General features: G+C 35.1%; 1 long non-coding RNA gene across 1 annotated transcript; it reads left to right on the top strand.

Annotated features, from left to right (window-relative positions):
- The first annotated feature begins 17360 nt into the window (after positions 1-17360).
- LOC127810459 (uncharacterized) lies at positions 17361-18903 on the top strand. The gene is made up of 4 exons (XR_008025454.1): positions 17361-17560; positions 17700-17875; positions 18023-18172; positions 18347-18903. It is a non-coding gene; the product is annotated as an uncharacterized LOC127810459 (long non-coding RNA).
- Positions 18904-19116: the final 213 nt, after the last annotated feature.

The following is a 19116-nucleotide window of genomic DNA, read 5'->3' as shown; positions in this document are numbered from 1 at the left end:
GGGAAGGCTCTGCACCTAGTGACCTCATTCCACCCATGCAACACGGTCGTTGCGACGAAGTGTTGTAGGTGTTTCTCTAGGTCCTCATTTCCTGAGTATATCGAAAGCTACGGCAGCTCGAACCCTGGTTGCACTGGTTGCCTTTGGAGTTCCTCAGACAGAGGAAACCCCTTCAGGGGCGTTTTCTTTAGCGCCATCATTACCTGCTTTTGCTCTAGCACATTTTTTATGAGGCGTTCGCTGTTAGACGCCTTGAGTATTTCTTATTTTGCTTCATTTTTGCCAAGAGGTGGGTCGTAAGGAGCTCATAAGTAGGTGCTTCTTGCTGTCTCTTTATGCATGGGAGCTTTCCCTATCCTCCTATCACGTTTCCTTCTAAAGTCTGTTATTTCTGGGACTTGGTTATTCGGCCATGGAGTTATAACTCGTACCCCCTGCCGTGTGGTCCTTGGAGGGGTTTTTATGGATCTCCGGTGTTCTCCTCCCGTATCGACTTTTTCCATGTGGGGAATTAGTTCACACAGCAAAGCAGTGATTCCGTGTAGTCTTCTCATATTTTTCTCATTGTTTATCTTGAGTTACTCATTATGTTGTTTCAGTTCCTCAAAATTCTTTTGTAATTGTTCATAATCTGATAGCAGGACCGTGGGTGGGGCTATCCCGGAGGGTTCTGGAGGTACTAAAGTCTCCACGAGATTTCTATTTGGAATTGAAGACTATCCACATGAGTGTTGTTCTTGACTAGTGGATGTTGCATGCGAGAGTTGCTTCCCTCATTCTGTCGCATGCCTCCTCAATCTAGTTACGTGTTGAAATGGCCCGTAAATGGAAATTTAATTTAATTTTGGGGTAATTTAATTTAAAATGAATATTAAAATAACTTCTTATTATAAATAATAATTTATTATGTGATTTTAAGGAAATAAGAAATTAGAATAATTAATTATGTTATTTTAGAAAATTTCTGGAATAAGAAAAAAATTAAAATAAATCAAATTGTGTGATTTTTGGAAGTTTCGGGTGTTAGTGTAATTAATATAGGGGGTGATAGTGTAAATAATGGAAGTTAGGGGTGGCTGGCGCGATTTCGTAAAAGGGGGCGAAGTCTCTAAATTTAATGGTTGCATTATATGGTTAAGGGTGAGCGTGTGGCGCGGGCGTGCGGGCGGAGGTGAGGTCTCGAGTTCGATTCGCGACAGGGGTGCGAGCGAGGGCTGATTTTTGGGCTGATTTTAATCAGCCAAAGACGTCGAAACGACGTCGTTTCGATTGAGGCGATGGCCTCCCCAGCGGCCGCTCCAGCGCTGCCACATGGCGCCCCTCATCTGCTCATTTTGTGGCCGATTTAAGCCAAATTCGAGCGTTCTCTTTTTGCAAATGATCAGTAAGGAAATTACAGAAAAAGAGAGCAGTGCGTGCGACGTGAATTTGAGAGATTTTGGGGCCAAAATTTTGATTAAATCAAGTTTAATTCAAGAGTTAATTTTTCAGGTATGTAGAGAGGCTAGTAATTAATATTCTGTATGGTCAGAATTTCTTTTAGAGCCCAATTTTATTAATTTTGGTGAATAATTGGGATATTGCAGTTTGTATAATTTTTACTGTGTTGGGTCGAATCGAGCCCAAGGATATCTTCGTAAAGGCAAGTTCTTCATACCCACCTTGTCGATTCTTTTGTTGTCAATTTATTTGATCTCCCTTCGTTTGTTTTAACTATTAATAAATTATGGGATTTTAAACGGTATGTTTTAAAAATCTAATTTATTAACCTAGTCTTGAGGGTTTTATTCATTGGTTGCCTACGGGGGTTTGTGCCACCCCTAAGCCTATGGGAATGATGTCGTACTCTCTCGGGACTAGGTTCTTAGCTGATCGGGTATTATTGTGGATTTTTGATTGTTATAGGCTAGAACGGTTGTGCAATGGGGGCAAGGATCAGCTGTTCGGTGACGGAGTGACTGTCGTACGGTCTATCTTAGGCCGTCGGCTAGTCTCTCATATCCACTGACCGTTGACCGGTGCCAAGCACTGTTGACTGGCTCTGCCGTTACGTGATTATAGCATGCCTGGTCATATTTTATTCTTGTTGCATGTTTTAGCGTGCACATGGGTACGAGTTACATGCTGGGATTATCATGATTTGGTTATGCTTGGTCATGGACATTCTAGCTTGGTTATGTTGCATCCAGCACGAGCATATGCATCGCGTGTGATTTACTATATGGGCGGAGCATGGTCTGATGCCTGGATGTATGGGCGTCTTATATCACGTTGATGCTCACTACGTCATTACAGTATTATGTGCATTGCATGGTTACTGGTAGTATATAGTTCTCGGACGGGAGTACCGTTCTGAGGAAGCTTATGGCTCGGGTGTCGGGAGTACAGACATGGATACGGGTAACGGGAGTACCGACCCGGGACAGTGTGCACAGGTTTGTGGAGATTTATGTTGCCTTTCAGGGCAACTGACTGCACTCTCACCCTGCAATTAAAACACAATAAAAACAAATCATAATAAAACTTTTATATTTTTTTTATTTTAGTGAGAGGTTTATACTCGCCAGTGTACGAGTGCAGTTGTAGTCCAAATTTATATTTATATTTTCTGGATGAATCCAGGTCGTCCACTGAGAGATTTATTTATGGCAAAAGAAAAAGAATGTCACATACACGCACACGCATTTGGACAAATTGACAACAAGATTTTTTATAGTTTTGTTTTTAGACAACAGATACTAGAAAATAAAGTAAGGCAAAAATTGAAATAAACATTAAACATAAAAATATGAATTTGGATAGTGCTTGAGTTAAGACAATTTCAGTACCAACCCGTTGATTCCCAAATTTTAGCATAAAAGATTAGCAACATTAATTTAACTTCAGATATGAGGATTTGTTATTAAATGCAATTAGAGATGATGATAGTTCTAGGTTAAGCAATCCCCATACATGATATGCGGGATTCTAATTTAAGCAACTACCATAAATTCAATTACAATTAATATACAAAACAACTAAATTAATCATTTGGATTTGGGTATGATAGCGTTTCCAGTTCTAGTAACTCTCATACATGGCATGAAAGCTCTAAGTTAGGCTTACGCTCCAATCCAAACCTAGTGATTTTTTAATAATTAATACACACTCATACTGAAATTTAAATTAATGTTACTTATTTAAAGCGCAGCTTTCTTTGGGAATCATTGGCGTTGGACACTGTCCTTGCCTTAACCCAAGATTAGATTTAACTACTCATTTTTATTTGAAAGTTAATTGACAGAAATTTAAATGACGTAATTTAAATAACAGAATTTAAATGACAAGAAATTTAAAAGCATAAACTAACCGGCCATTTAGGCGGTGGATAATTAAATGACAAGAATTAAAATTGCAGAAATTTAAAGGCATAAACTAACCGGCCATTTAGGCGGTGAATAATTAAATGACAAGAATTAAAATTACAGAAATTTAAAGGCACAAATTAACCGGCCATTTAGGCGGTGAATAATAAAGTAATAATAAATGACATAAGAATTTAAAAGAAGAAAGAAAAAAAAGTAAGATTATAAGAGAAAGTACTAAAGAAAATGAGAAAGAACAAGAACAAGAACAATTCTCAAAGAGAGAATTATAAGGAAACAACTAAACTTTTATTCAAGAATAATAATCACACTTACAAATGCAATCAAGTGAGCTATTTATAGGCCACAAGATGCAATACAAACCAAACAATTTCAATTATTCAATTAGACATAATTATATCTAATGGGCACTCACACACTTAAAGTTAAATGGATTTTAGCTATAATACACACCTAATATTAAATGGATTTTAGCTAAAATACATACCTAATAAAGCACTCATAAAGTTAAATGGATTTTAGCTATAATATCCACCTAATAGTTAAATGGATTTTAGCTAAAAAACACACCTAATAAAGCTCTCACATAAAAAATAAAAATAGATTTCTATAAATTGGTTTTTAATCTTCATTAGGATTAAAAATAATCCTTGGGCCTTCTCCAAATAATATTTTCCATGGGTTGCTCAAATTGGGCCTTAATTCTTCATGGACTTGAATTCTTCATGAACTTTAATTTTTCATGGGTTTGATTTCTTCATGGATTTGAATTCTTCATGGACTTGATTTCTCCATGGGTTTGATTTCTTCATGGACTTGAATTCTTCATGGACTTTAAGTCTTCATGGACTTGAATTCTTCATACCTAAAAAAAATAAAAATAAAAATAATTTAATGTTATTAATAAATTATATATTATATATATGTATTACACATGGCACATATATATATTAGATTATATTATATATATATTACATGCATGCATATAATGATATATATGTATTATATATAATTTTATATATTATTATTATTTACTTTAGAACTTCATTTCATTCATCTTTCAATTTAAATTTACATATAACCATAAAATATATATTAATATCTAATTTAAACCATATTTAAGATCGAAAGAAGGGTATAATTATAACAAAATTTTTACAAAATTAACCACTAATCATACCCCCCAACTTAAACATTGCTAGTCCCTTAGCAATCAGACTATACACCTGCCAAACTTTATTCACAATAACTATATGAATGTAAAAATTTCAAATTCGAAACCAAAATGCATAAAATCGAATAAGTAATTTAGCATTCTAAATCAGATTTTTGGTTAAAGGTCATACAATCTCAGGAATAGAAATTAGGATAACCAACACACAGACTTACTCCCTCGAAGTTTTGACTTCAAATCTTACTATAGATTTTCTCTCCAATAAAAAGGATTCCTCAGGTGTACACACAAGGGGGTGCACCGTTATAAGAGTAAATGCAGAACAAGTTCAAAACTCGGTGCCATCCCAAATACAAGGAACGTATTTTCATGAAAGAACAAGGAAATTGACATAGCTTCATGATTGGAATAATGCTCTAGATGAGTAACTTCTGAATTTAAACATGATTCCCTACTCCAAACTTGAATTCTGAGATCACATGATTTATAGCATCAAAAGGGACCGGACTGGGTTGTAATGGGGCTATAAGGTTAATACGGGTTGTCAAAGAAAAGGTAGAGTGTGCAAAGGGTGTGTCGGGATTTTTTTTTTTTTTTTTTTTAGCATTCATTTTGAAACAGTTATGCTGAATAACTAAGAGAATTTGCCCCTTTTTTTTCACTTTTTTTTTCTTCTTTTTTTTTTCTTTTTTTTTCTTTTTCTTTTTAAATATGAAAATAGATAAACAGACTAATTCCCAAAATCACACCAGGTTGGATAAAATTCATATGGTTATGGGTTAAACGAGGGTAACGAAAGAAGTTGTACTACAAATGGCTCAAATGGGCTAACAAGAGGTTGATTTAAAGAAAAAAAATAGGCTCAAAATGAAAGAAATTGATCCCCCTATCATGCTTCTCAGTCATCTAATTCATAGTTTGAAACCAGTCAAATTCATCCGCTATCATACTAGACATTCAAAGCGAATTGATATTTTGAAGCCATTGAAAAGATAAGATAAACAAGAGAGCATATTTAGAGTAAGTGTTATTTCACTCAGAATTAACGGTTATTAGGCTCAAACACTTGCTTGGGTAATAGTCTCCACTTCTGTTGAGGGATCATTCAATGTACTAATCAGCTAATTACTGTTACCTTTGACTTTATGACCGATAACCAATTTCTAAATTTTGAATCCCTGATGAATGTAAATTACTTATTCTCATGCATAAACGTTTTCAAATGAGAAATCAATGCATTCATGTTTCGTATTGCAAACTTAACCGGCTATCAGTGCATAACTTTAAAGCTTTAGGAATAGCATTATTTAAAACACATAATAATTTTTTTTTTTTATAAGAGCAGATAAAGATAATCAATTCCCACAAGACTACAAACTAGTAATTACAAACTCACAGTTAAATATAAACCAGATGATTCATGACTAGACCTTACACCCCCCACTTGAATTGCAGTAATAAATCAGGGTTGTTAGGAATACCTGTAACTCCACAAGTCCATAGATTTGCTATGAACTGCTAAAACTTAAACAACAAATGAACACACCATATATATATATTTATATTTTCACACCAAAATAAAAATTTCATGCAAGTCATAAGATAAGCAAAATGCGTCTCAAGAGTACAAAAAGTACTCCTTACTCAGCCATCTTATCAAAGACTTTGCTAACAACATTCCACAGTTTTGTTTTGTTTTTTTTTGTTTTGTTTTTTTTTTTTTTAAAGAAACACAATCAAGAAAAATTCTGCGAGTTGTACAATAACTAGATGCGTCTCAAGAGTACAAAAAGTACTCCTTACTCAGCCATCTTAATAAAGAGCATTTCTCACAGTGATAAATCTAAATTAATCGGACCCCTTTGGCGCTTGTTACTAATTGCCTTAGACCAGTCTATCCGAGGCTCATAAGGATCGTACTGTGGAACATAAGCATGTAATTTCTCTAGCAGCTTATCAATGGTGGATGCAGAAATGAGAATCTTTCTTGCTGAACGAGAAATGAACTGTTGGTCCACAGCCTGATCAAGAAAAGAGAGTAACCCATCGAAAAAATGGTTAACATTTAAAAGTCCAATAGGTTTGGTATGGAGATTACTCTTGGCCCAGGAGATTATACAAAAGATTTCTTCAAGTGTTCCAAAACCTCCCGGTAAAGCAATGAAGGCATCTGACTGATAAATCTTACAAGCCATGCGCTCAGACATAGAAGTCGTTTCTATAAGTTGACCGCGTGTAATCCCGGAAATATGTGGTTCAGCTAAAGGGATTGGCATTATACCTACCACAGATGAATTTCCAAGATGTACAGCTTGTGAAACATAACCATTCAATCCACGACTTCCCCCTCCATATACCAAATTAATTTTTTTCTCTCCTAATTTTTTACCAAGTTCGCTCGCTGCAAGTGCGTAACAAATATCGCTCCCAAGTTGAGAGCCACAAAGTACACATATGGTATTGATTCGACGAACTAACTGGCCTTCCATGTTTGTTCCTTTTGTATGTCCTGAAAAGAAGTTTGGCGATCAAAAGTAGCTATACAACAATTCAACAAGAAATAAATACAAACAAAAATCATGCGTATGTATAAGTAGTTGTGATTGTGGCTCACATCTTCCTCTGGTTTTACGTCCAGAAACGGTTTAAAACACTTTCTATGAAGCGGGGATAAACTTCCCATCCAATTTTCTTATAGATTGGCAAACAGGGTCGTTTTTAGTCAGATTCCCAAGACTATAGCGTTTGTGGTCACTTCTGAACTGGGTCCATAAAGCAAGAAGTTCTCTTTGCACTATTCCACATGGATGCGTCTCAAGAGTCAATCGGATATCATCCAGAGACTCCTTACTCAGTCCATCCTTTATGAAACTAATTTTATCTTCTCGATTTATGGACGTAAACCCCACAAATTTGCATCGTGTGTTACAGGTCCATCGAGCACATTTGTAACAACCATTCACTCTTTTCACTCTTCTTTTCTTCGCAAAACTACTCTTCCCTAAGCCTGGAAAATGCTTAAAACTAGGTGAAGTTTCACCAGCTAATCGAACTTTTGCTTCGATCAGCCAACGAATATCTTCAGGGATGTTATTAAGCATCAACAACCTAAGTCTTTCACACCTAGCAACATAAATTTTTTTCAAATCATTCTGCGGGAGAGATGGATAGTACTTGTGAATTTTTGAGAGATAAAGATCCATTTTTTTTTTTTTTAAAAAAAAAAATTATACTAAGAAGAAAGTAAAGAACTATAAACTTTACAAAAGGGATGAGAGTACCTGATCGGAGAATAACACAAAGGAGAGAAGATTGAGCTCAAGAGGGGTGACTTGCCTCATACAGATATGGAGTCTCTTATAGAGCAATGGGCATCACTATTCTACACTCGACTCGAGACATGCCATAATTGCACCGTCAGACTTGACGTCGTTTAGCGTCTCATTTTTCAACATTTGGCAGTGTGCCTTTTTTTTTTTTTTTTTCAACGCTCGGCGCCTCTGTTTTCAACATTTGGCAGTGTGCCTTCTTTCTTTATAGGGCAGTGTGATTGCACTGCCCAAGAAAAGATGGCTACCACCAGCGTCAATTCTGTCTCTCTCAATTCAATTTTTTTTTAATTAATTTTGTTTTAAATTTTTTTTTTTTTTTTTTAGGTAAAATTTTGTAGACACCTTACCCCCCAACTTAAATTGCGTATTGTCCTCAATTAGCAATAAAAGGATAGAAGATAGGCATACCTGGCGGTTTTCAATACATAAACTCGTATGGAGAAATTTTATTTAGACTGCACATAGAGAAACACTAGTTAAGTAATGAAGAAAATGAACAACTTATATGTATATATATATATATAAAAAAAATTATTTTATTATATTTTTATTTATTTTTTTTTTTAGAATTTTTTTTTTCTTTTCTTCCAATTAAGGATCAAATGAGTGGTTGCCCACCTAATCGTATAATATCTCCCATTCACTACACCACTTTTAAAGTTATTTTCAAAATTATATAAATTGATTTTTCTCATGAATGCACATATATATTTTGAAAATATATCGTCCGGAGGTGTTGGTTTTATTATATCCGCGTATGGCACATTAATTTGCACAAACATCTCACACGTGTTTGGTTTAATTTGATCCTCAATAATATCGACTAACCTAAAAGATAGAAATTGAGGGGTAAATGTGGATAAACTTATGATTTTTTCACATTTTGGCTCTCGAATTTTATCCTCTTCTTCCTCCCAGGTTTCTTCTTTTCTTACATCATTTTGGTCTTTTTCTTCCTCCAAGGCTTCATTGACATCTACCTCACTGTGATCAACCACTCTCTCTTCTTGCACCAAAGGGTGTACTGTCCTAGGGGCATCAAGTTTCTCAATTATTTCTCCATTCCTTAAGACAATCACTCCTATGTCCTGCTCCTGACTTTCACTTTTGATGATGGGTTTTATTAATGGGATTTGGAGTGAGTTGGGATGGACAGGCTCTGACATGCTCAAAGTCTGTGTTAGCTGTGTCAATTGGTTCCTAATGTCCTCTGTAACTCTAATGGTATGTTCTTGACATTTGGACATTTGTGTAAAAATTTCCATTTGGCCTTGCATAAATAGATTGAAGGTATCTTCTAATGAACTCCCATGAGGGGGTTGATATGCATCGAATGTAGACCCTTCATTAGTTTGAAATGATTGAGGCTGGGAAAGGAAGTGCTCATGTGGTTGGGCTACAAAATCATTTTCCCATGAGAAATTTGGATGAAAGTGTGAATTAAGGTGATATGCATCAAAGTCCGAATGGTAGTTTTCCTCATGGTTCTGGTAATACATTCTCTCATAGTTGTGTGTGTGTGTGTAACTGGATTGACCATACAATACCTCCTTAAAAGCAGGTATTATAGGGCAGTCATCCGTTAAATGAGCTGAAGTCTCACACACAGCACACCAAACCTCAATTTCATGGTAAGTGGGTAACAAATGGGTAGTGTCTGATTGCAAATCAAAAGTGGTTTGCCTAAGAGGGTATAGATAATCCTTAAGAGGTCTAGACAAATCAGATTCAAAATGATAATTTTCATCATGATAAGTATCTTGTGCAGACAGATTGTAGTAATTTTGAGACATGAGTGTAAAGTTGACAATCCAATTGCAGGTAAAGACTCAGAATGATATGAAAATACTGTTTCAAAATTCTACCTGATCTCAGTCTCATATACAATGCACAAACAAAAATAAAGTAAAAGAGAAATAGAGTTACCGATTTTATCAAGAGATGCTTATTCTTTTTTTTTTTTTTTCTTTTTTTTTTTGCCTTAATCTCCCCGGCAACGGCGCCAAAATTTGACTGCACTCTCACCCTGCAATTAAAACACAATAAAAACAAATCATAATAAAACTTTTATATTTTTTTTATTTTAGTGAGAGGTTTATACTCGCCAGTGTACGAGTGCAGTTGTAGTCCAAATTTATATTTATATTTTCTGAATGAATCCAGGTCGTCCACTGAGAGATTTATTTATGGCAAAAGAAAAAGAATGTCACATACACGCACACGCATTTGGACAAATTGACAACAAGATTTTTTATGGTTTTGTTTTTAGACAACAGATACTAGAAAATAAAGTAAGGCAAAAATTGAAATAAACATTAAACGTAAAAATATGAATTTGGATAGTGCTTGAGTTAAGACAATTTCAGTACCAACCCGTTGATTCCCAAATTTTAGCATAAAAGATTAGCAACATTAATTTAATTTCAGATATGAGGATTTGTTATTAAATGCAATTAGAGATGATGATAGTTCTAGGTTAAGCAATCCCCATACATGATATGCGGGATTCTAATTTAAGCAACTACCATAAATTCAATTACAATTAATATACAAAACAACTAAATTAATCATTTGGATTTGGGTATGATAGCGTTTCCAGTTCTAGTAACTCTCATACATGGCATGAAAGCTCTAAGTTAGGCTTACGCTCCAATCCAAATCTAGTGATTTTTTAATAATTAATACACACTCATACTGAAATTTAAATTAATGTTACTTATTTAAAGCGCAGCTTTCTTTGGGAATCATTGGCGTTGGACACTGTCCTTGCCTTAACCCAAGATTAGATTTAACTACTCATTTTTATTTGAAAGTTAATTGACAGAAATTTAAATGACGTAATTTAAATAACAGAATTTAAATGACAAGAAATTTAAAAGCATAAACTAACCGGCCATTTAGGCGGTGGATAATTAAATGACAAGAATTAAAATTGCAAAAATTTAAAGGCATAAACTAACCGGCCATTTAGGCGGTGAATAATTAAATGACAAGAATTAAAATTACAGAAATTTAAAGGCACAAATTAACCGGCCATTTAGGCGGTGAATAATAAAGTAATAATAAATGACATAAGAATTTAAAAGAAGAAAGAAAAAAAAGTAAGATTATAAGAGAAAGTACTAAAGAAAATGAGAAAGAACAAGAACAATTCTCAAAGAGAGAATTATAAGGAAACAACTAAACTTTTATTCAAGAATAATAATCACACTTACAAATGCAATCAAGTGAGCTATTTATAGGCCACAAGATGCAATACAAACCACACAATTTCAATTATTCAATTAGACATAATTATATCTAATGAGCACTCACACACTTAAAGTTAAATGGATTTTAGCTATAATACACACCTAATATTAAATGGATTTTAGCTAAAATACATACCTAATAAAGCACTCATAAAGTTAAATGGATTTTAGCTATAATATCCACCTAATAGTTAAATGGATTTTAGCTAAAAAACACACATAATAAAGCTCTCACATAAAAAATAAAAATAGATTTCTATAAATTGGTTTTTAATCTTCATTAGGATTAAAAATAATCCTTGGGCCTTCTCCAAATAATATTTTCCATGGGTTGCTCAAATTGGGCCTTAATTCTTCATGGGCTTGAATTCTTCATGGACTTTAATTTTTCATGGGTTTGATTTCTTCATGGATTTGAATTCTTCATGGACTTGATTTCTCCATGGGTTTGATTTCTTCATGGACTTGAATTCTTCATGGACTTTAAGTCTTCATGGGTTTGAATTCTTATGCCTAAAAAAAAAAAAAAAAATTTAATGTTATTAATAAATTATATATTATATATATGTATTACACATGGCACATATATATATTAGATTATATTATATATATATTACATGCATGCATATAATGATATATATGTATTATATATAATTTTATATATTATTATTATTTACTTTAGAACTTTATTTCATTCATCTTTCAATTTAAATTTACATATAACCATAAAATATATATTAATATCTAATTTAAACCATATTTAAGATCGAAAGAAGGGTATAATTATAACAAAATTTTTACAAAATTAACCACTAATCAGCAACGTGTAACACCCTGTGTAACCGGTGTTAAGAGAACAGGAAAGGAAGTAAGTAAACTTCCAAAAATGCCCTTGAGGAAGTGATGATCCTTGAGATTGAGAATGCCCATGAGAAGGGTATTTTGGTAATTTGGACAGAGAAATCCAATAAAGGGTATTTTGATAAATTAAAAATAATTCCTATGTGGAATTAAGAGTGTAAGTGAATAAAAATCTCAATTTGGTATTTACGTGGAGATATATGGGATTAATAAATTCACAAAGAGTATTAGGGAATTTGGAGTGATTCCATGAAGGAAATTAATTTTGGAAATAGGAAAAATGGTGGATATTAAATTATTTGAGGAGAATAATTAAATTTTCCCTAAGTTAGTGAATTAATGTGGTAATGCCACATGGATGACCAAGATAAAGAATTGAAAGCCAAGTTTGTGTCTTAGAGTGACACTTGGCATAATCTTGGAAATTTGAGAGGAATCATATATATTAGAAATGTGGGAGCATGTATATATATATATATATGGATTTATGAGTTGGAGAATGAATTAAATGCAAAAAGAAAGGATAATTGGTCTTTCAAGCATTTAATGAGAGACATTATGGTGTTGGATTAAAGAAAATCCAAATGAAATGGGAAAATAGTCACCATTAATGTTTGAAATTATGGTGAATTAAATAAATGGAATGGAAAGGGAAAATGGTCACCCATTAATGATTGGAAAATGGTGGGATTTATTTAAATGGAAAATGAGGGATTTATGTCTTTCAAGTGGTCTCTCATGTGATGGTGGAAATTAGTCCCATTAAATTAAATGGGAAGGAAATTAATTATGTCTCTCAAGTGTGATGTATTGAAATTAGTCAAAATAAATATATGAGAAAATGGCTAATTTTGGTATTGGAAGACTAAAATGATCCAAGGGTTAGGATCAAGTCTTGAAAAGGTGAGACATATCCAATGGCTTATATTTAAGTCTTGAAGATGGATATGAAAATAGTTTAATTAAGTAAATGAGAATTAAATGGAAATTTCAAGAGATCTAGCGGTTGAAATGCATTCTTGAAATAGAGAATAAATCCAATGGTGGGGATTTAAAGAAAGTAAATGGCATGGATTGCCAACATATTTAAAGGTGTGTTTTCTCTTAGAGATGAGGCTTGTTTGTTTTAAATAAATGGTTGAGATTAGTTTTTCCTTAAGCACATGGATTGTGCCTTTAGTGAATGGCTAGGATGCATTCTTGAAATATGGGAAAACTAGTATAAAAGGGCAAGTGTGGGAGACTTGTCTCCCTTTTGGCCATTTGTAGAAATGAAGAAGGAAGAAAGAAGAGAGATAGGAAGAAGTCTCTCATGGAGGAAAGAAATGGAAAAGAAAAGAAGAAGAAGTTAAGGTAAGCTTTATTCTTTCTTCTTTCCATTTTAGTATGCTTGTATGCAAAGTAAATTTCTTTTGAAATGTCATTTTAGATGGGAGAAAGTGATGTTGGAATCTCTCTTGAAGTGAAGATTTAATTATTCAAGAAGAGGTAAGGGATGGCCCCATGGGAGGGTGGCCTTGCAATGGGTTTTAAATATGTTTCATAAATGTATATGTTGCATTTGGCATGTTCTTTGTGTTCATGAGACTTATGGCCATAGGTTAGTTTGAGAACATGGTTGAAATGGTGGGTTGATGCCTCTACCCTTGGAGGGTTGTGAGGGCAAAGAAACCTAGCCACACTTGCATGCATTTGGCATCATATAACTTGCTATGTTCATATTTATTTGGCATTGCACCCTTATTGAGCTTAATAGCTCATGAGATTTTTACCCTCACATGTAGGTTGTGAAAGCATGGTAAAGTAAAGGAAATGGTAGAATGGCATGTGGAAGAATGGAAAGAAGATTCAAGTTATGTTATGGCTTATGGAAGCCTATGTTGATGTGTTTGATTTATGAAGTGTAATGTATTTCATTTTTGTAATGTTTGATTTTATGTTGAAACGAGGCATTGGCTTAAGACATGTTGAAGCCTAGGTTGGGTGAAAGCCTCATTGTTGGGTATGTTGTGGGAAGCAACCAAGATGTAAGTAAATGATTTTTGTTGGAAAAATTAGTGGGTGTTTGATGTATGTTGTGGAAGCATCAAGAATATTGTTTAAGCCTTATTTATGGAGAATAATAGGCTAAAATTGAAAGCATGTGAAGTATTTTTATTCTTTTTAATTTCTGAAAATTTGGGGTTTAAATGCCCAAGAAAAGAAAAAAGAAAAGAAAAGAAAAGAAAAGAGGTGAAAAAAAAGGCAGCAGCAGTGCGCGGGGGTGCGCTGGGGGCGCAGGTGCCGCGCGCGTGCGCGCGCACGGGGCCCCGGGCAGGCCCCAGGAGCGCCAGTGGGCCCCGCTGTCCAATTTTTTAAAAAAAATTGGACTTTTTGGGGATTTTGGGCCATTTCTTAATTGATTTTGGGCTCCGGAGGAATTTTCAAAATAAAGGGATTTTTCGGGCATTTTTGGAGAAAATGTCGAAAATTTGAAAAATTGAAAAATTGAGTTTTTCCTCAAAAATTAGTAATCAATCAATGAATTGATTTAAATGGTGATTTATGGAGCCCGGTAAAATTCTTGGATGGAAAGGAATTAAATAAAAATGAGAAAATGGCGATTGGGCATCTGAAGGAGATTTTCTTTATAGCCTATGCGGTGTGGTTAAAGCCCAATTCTGCTAGTGAATCCTGGGGTTCAAGGAAGAGAATGACGAGCCTAGTTCCCACCTAGGGCGTTTCGTCTTGAAACATGGTCCACCCTTCACCTAAGGTCGGGCAGGTAGACAAATCGGGTGATTGTTCACGAGTAACACCCATAAGTGGGAGCGGGGCGTTATATAGCGGCAGGTTGGTATGAGACTTGGGTGCCAGGTGTCTTATGTGGGCCCCAAGGACCGATATGTGCTTTTATTATGGTGCACTGTTGTATTGTTGCGTCACATGGCTTGTGTGTACATGTGGGTTTATATTTGGGGTGATCTCCTATTCTATTCTTGTTAAAGCCTTCTTTTCATATAAACTTGCTGAGTCTTGCGACTCACCTTGCTTTCCATAATTCCAGGTAAGGGAAAAGCGAAGGCTGGGGGCGAGGACCGTGCCACCTAGCAGCCAGCCGTGTCGGTAGGGTGTATAGTTAGCTGCCCCCGTCATCTCTGATATTTTGTTAGAACTTCTGTCTCTCGTTTTTTACTGTGCCAGGTTGTCCCTTGTATCTCCTATTTATTGACACATGATTTGTATATATTTATATACTCCGTGACCGCGCTGTTCCAGTGGGGTACTTGTGGCGTACATGTTTAACGTTTTTGTTTCTGCTGTTGTATTTCTTATGTATGCATGCCAGGGTATTTTTGTCTTATGTCTATTTCTCTTCCTTCTGTAAGCGCTTTTCATTCTGATAGACCGAGTGGTTGGGATATCCGGGCGGAGGTGCTTACACATGTACTTTTTCTTGCTCTGAAAGTTCCATGCCCCCCTGTCCAGCGGTCTGGTTGCCATCGAGCATAGGAAAGTTTTCTGAACGCACTCCATTGTCAGGGTGATCTTCTGAAAATTTTGACACCACAGGGTGCACCTGATTTGGGCCTCTTGTGGCTCTTGTCCCAGTACGAGCGCTCATTCGGGTGGAGTTATGCGAGCTCACCGAACTAGTTGACCTGGTCCCATTCGGCATCTTGCGTTAAGATTAGCCTTTTGTTGCGTTTCCACAGACGACGCCAAATTGTTGTTGCCAAAATGCAACAATTAGAATTTTTAGGAGTGGGATGCACGTGGATGCCGTCGGCCTCGGGACTTGATCGATCCGAAGGGTTTTTGGTCCTTCTGAATGAGGCTTCCAAAGGTAACTTCCCCAGTAGCTTTCGAAGACTCCCTTCCGAATGAGGCTTCTGAAGGAACATGAGTGATGCTTCTGAAGGAACATGAGTGATGCTTTCGAAGGAACTAGAGTAATGCTTCTGAAGGAACTGGAGTGATGTTTCCGAATGAACTGTAGTGGACAAAGAATGATTAGAAGGCTCGCGGGTTTTTCCTCTCGCGAAGACCTTCTGATGCTCAAGTCAGTAACGGAAGGAAAATAATCGCGAGGAATGGAAAAGAAGACCAAACTTTGGAATGAAAGTGGGAGATAAATACCAATGTTTTGATCCCTTTCTGAGGGTTGAACCTGACCTTTTATAGAGATCGAGTAGGGCATGTGTGGCCCTTCTGAATGAACCTTTTCGAAGAAGGCTTCTGAAGAGTTCCTTCCGAAGGAACCTTCCCCAGCTGCTTCCAAACCCTTTTGAAGATCCTTCCTCAACAGCTTCCGAAGGTCCTTCTCCTATAGCTTCCAAAGGGTTTCTTCCCCGCAATGCTTAGACTTTCCCATCCGATTATTAGGGCACAACAATTGTTAAACTCCACGAGAAAGAGAACGATCAGAGAGCGTAAGGTAATTACTACGCAAATATTATAATACTTAAGTTAAACACTAGACTTCACATAAGAGTTGAAAGCAGTATTTGAAATCTGTATCAAAGACGTATCATTTTTGGAATAAAGGCTTATTTATTTATAATTGAGTATGGAGTTTTTTGATTTCTACTAGAATTAAAATTCTTACAAATAATGCATTCCTAATATTTCGAGATCTACTAGAATTATAATTTTTATGGATAGTGTCTATCATTTTTGCATAACTCTCAGAGATTTTTTAAAATGTCGAAGTTATTTTGTTTGCATTTTATTCGAGACCTCCAAATTTAAGAGAAAATTTATATGACAAGTTCAAGAATTTTACAGTCTCCCAGAGTTTGTTATAGTTTTCGGTAGACTATAAAAATTTCCTAAGATAACCTTTAAGAGACTAGTTTTTTTGGTTTTCGAGAGATTCTGTTTCATGGAGACATTTTTGGTCTTTGGGAGATCGTGTTCTCTCGAAGATAATTATGGTTTTCATTTTTAAACAAAAAGTTATTTTGACTCATCTCAAAATAATATCAAAAAATTATTTTGACTTGTCTTAAAAAATTATTTTTATTTTTTATATATCAAAATATAGAGATTAAATTGACTTGAAAATACTGACACATGGATGTAATTGAAATAATGAAAGATCAGATTGTCACGTGAAAAAAATATCAAAAGTATAGAGATTAAATTGATTTGAAAATGTAAATTTTGGTATATAATTGAAACAATAAAAATATTGAATGATCATTATAAGAAAATGTAAAAATATAGAGATAAAAATATGAGTTTGGCTTTTTAAATTAATAATTATTATTATCTTATTTAAAAATAAGATATATTATGCAAATTAGGGGTCACATGGAGGTGACGCGTGGAATGAGCGAGGACAAAACAAAAGCGGGAAGCTTCGAACTTCAGGCGGCAGTGGTCTACTGCTTCGCTCTCCTATATCCAATCAAATCCATTTGCGCCTTTTTCTTTGCGAGTTTGAGGGTTTGGGCAAACCCTGCCCACGTGAAAGCTACAACATATACTGTTGCGTGCTGGAGAAATTCACGGCAAAGGCCACCATGGACGAGGCTGGGGGAAGCCTCGCTTGGATCGCCGCTTGCTCTTCTCGAGCCTCGCTCGAATCCTCGGGTATTTTTATTCATTCAATTGCGAATTACGAATATGAATCCGAGTGGTAATGTTGTTTCTAATGTGCTCTGTTTTTCATATGCTCTTATGTTTGGAATGATCTCTTCTTCTATGTATCGTTCCACGGAGAGTGATGCAGGTTCTGAGTATATGCCAATCTGTAATGCTATAGTGCTAGTAGGTAGGTAGGAAGGGGAAAGTTGTGGATATATCAAATATGCATTCCCCAATTTGGGTTGGTTTTCGGAGGGGTTCACTTATTTGATTACTGGCCTCACAGTTCTCCTGATGCTGTTGAATTTCGTGTTCCTCCTGGTATGCTCACATAGTCTCTATATTTGTTGTTTTCTTTTTTTCCTTTCTATTCTAATAGGGTTTTAATTTAATTTTCCTGTCGTGTTTATGTGGTTGCCACTCTATTTTTTTTTTTGTTCCATTTTATCTATATCATGTGCATTTCAGGTATTTATTGATGAGCTGAGTATTTGGTTCTCTGGTGACATTGCATGTCTTGCTTGAATGGCCACTACGAGAAGGCTTTTGTTGATCTAATCTCTTAAGCTGGCAATCTGGCATGGTTGGAAGTACAATTCCTGGAGCAAAAAGAAACGGGTAACAAATAGATGGGAAAAGAAATAAATCCACTTAAGCTAAACAGCAAACGGATAGGAAAACATTGGTTTTCAATTATGTCAATCTCGTTATTAGATGTGTCTAATTATCGAAGTACTTGGATGAAAACTAGCCATATATATATGATTTAAGGGGTCTTTTTTTCCATTGCAGGTTCACTGCTCGTGCGTGTAGTCACAATACTACCATTGAGAGCTAAGCTTTATCCATGTGGCGACCTCACTATTCCTTGTTTCACAATTGTAATAACATACACCTGTGGGACTTTTTCTTGGATGTGATTTGTGCGTTCATCCATCACAAGGGTAAAGAGGTAAGGGCTCAGTGCAAATCTTTGATATAATCCAATTGTAACTGAGAAAGCCCCAATATCTCCTCCACGAGTTATGACTCGCGTTTTTGTTTCATGATACTCGTCCTTTGTGCTTTGTATATAAGCAATCTGGACTACTTTATTCCTCAACACCTTTCATAAGACTTCTTTGTGGGACTCTTTCTTAGGCTTTTTTCATGTTTATAAATACCATTTTGTTTATCTTTAGACCTTTCTTTATGTAGATAGCTTCTATTATTGACCTACTAATTGTAAACCAAATTGATTTGTGGGACTTTAGTTTCTTTCCTTAACCTTTTCTCAATTATCTTCACACAAAGTTTCATAATGTGGCTTATTACCTTGATCCCCTTACAATTTTTCACAACCTTAAAACATCTTTATTTTTACAAATAGGCACTAAAAGTACTCTTTCTCCACTCATTCAACATTTTTTATTTATTTAAGGATCACATTAAATAATTTCATCAATCAAAAAAATGCCCTCTAAATAAATAGAAAATGAAGAATATTTATTTTAAATAGTTGATTAAGAACAACATATCAAGTCTTAATCCTACTAGATGGGGTGAATTATATGAATTATAGC

Source organism: Diospyros lotus, chromosome 9 (genome assembly GCF_014633365.1).
Source record: "Diospyros lotus cultivar Yz01 chromosome 9, ASM1463336v1, whole genome shotgun sequence".
NCBI classification, from domain to species: Eukaryota; Viridiplantae; Streptophyta; class Magnoliopsida; order Ericales; family Ebenaceae; genus Diospyros; species Diospyros lotus.
This window is presented reverse-complemented; position numbering and strand designations above follow the sequence as displayed.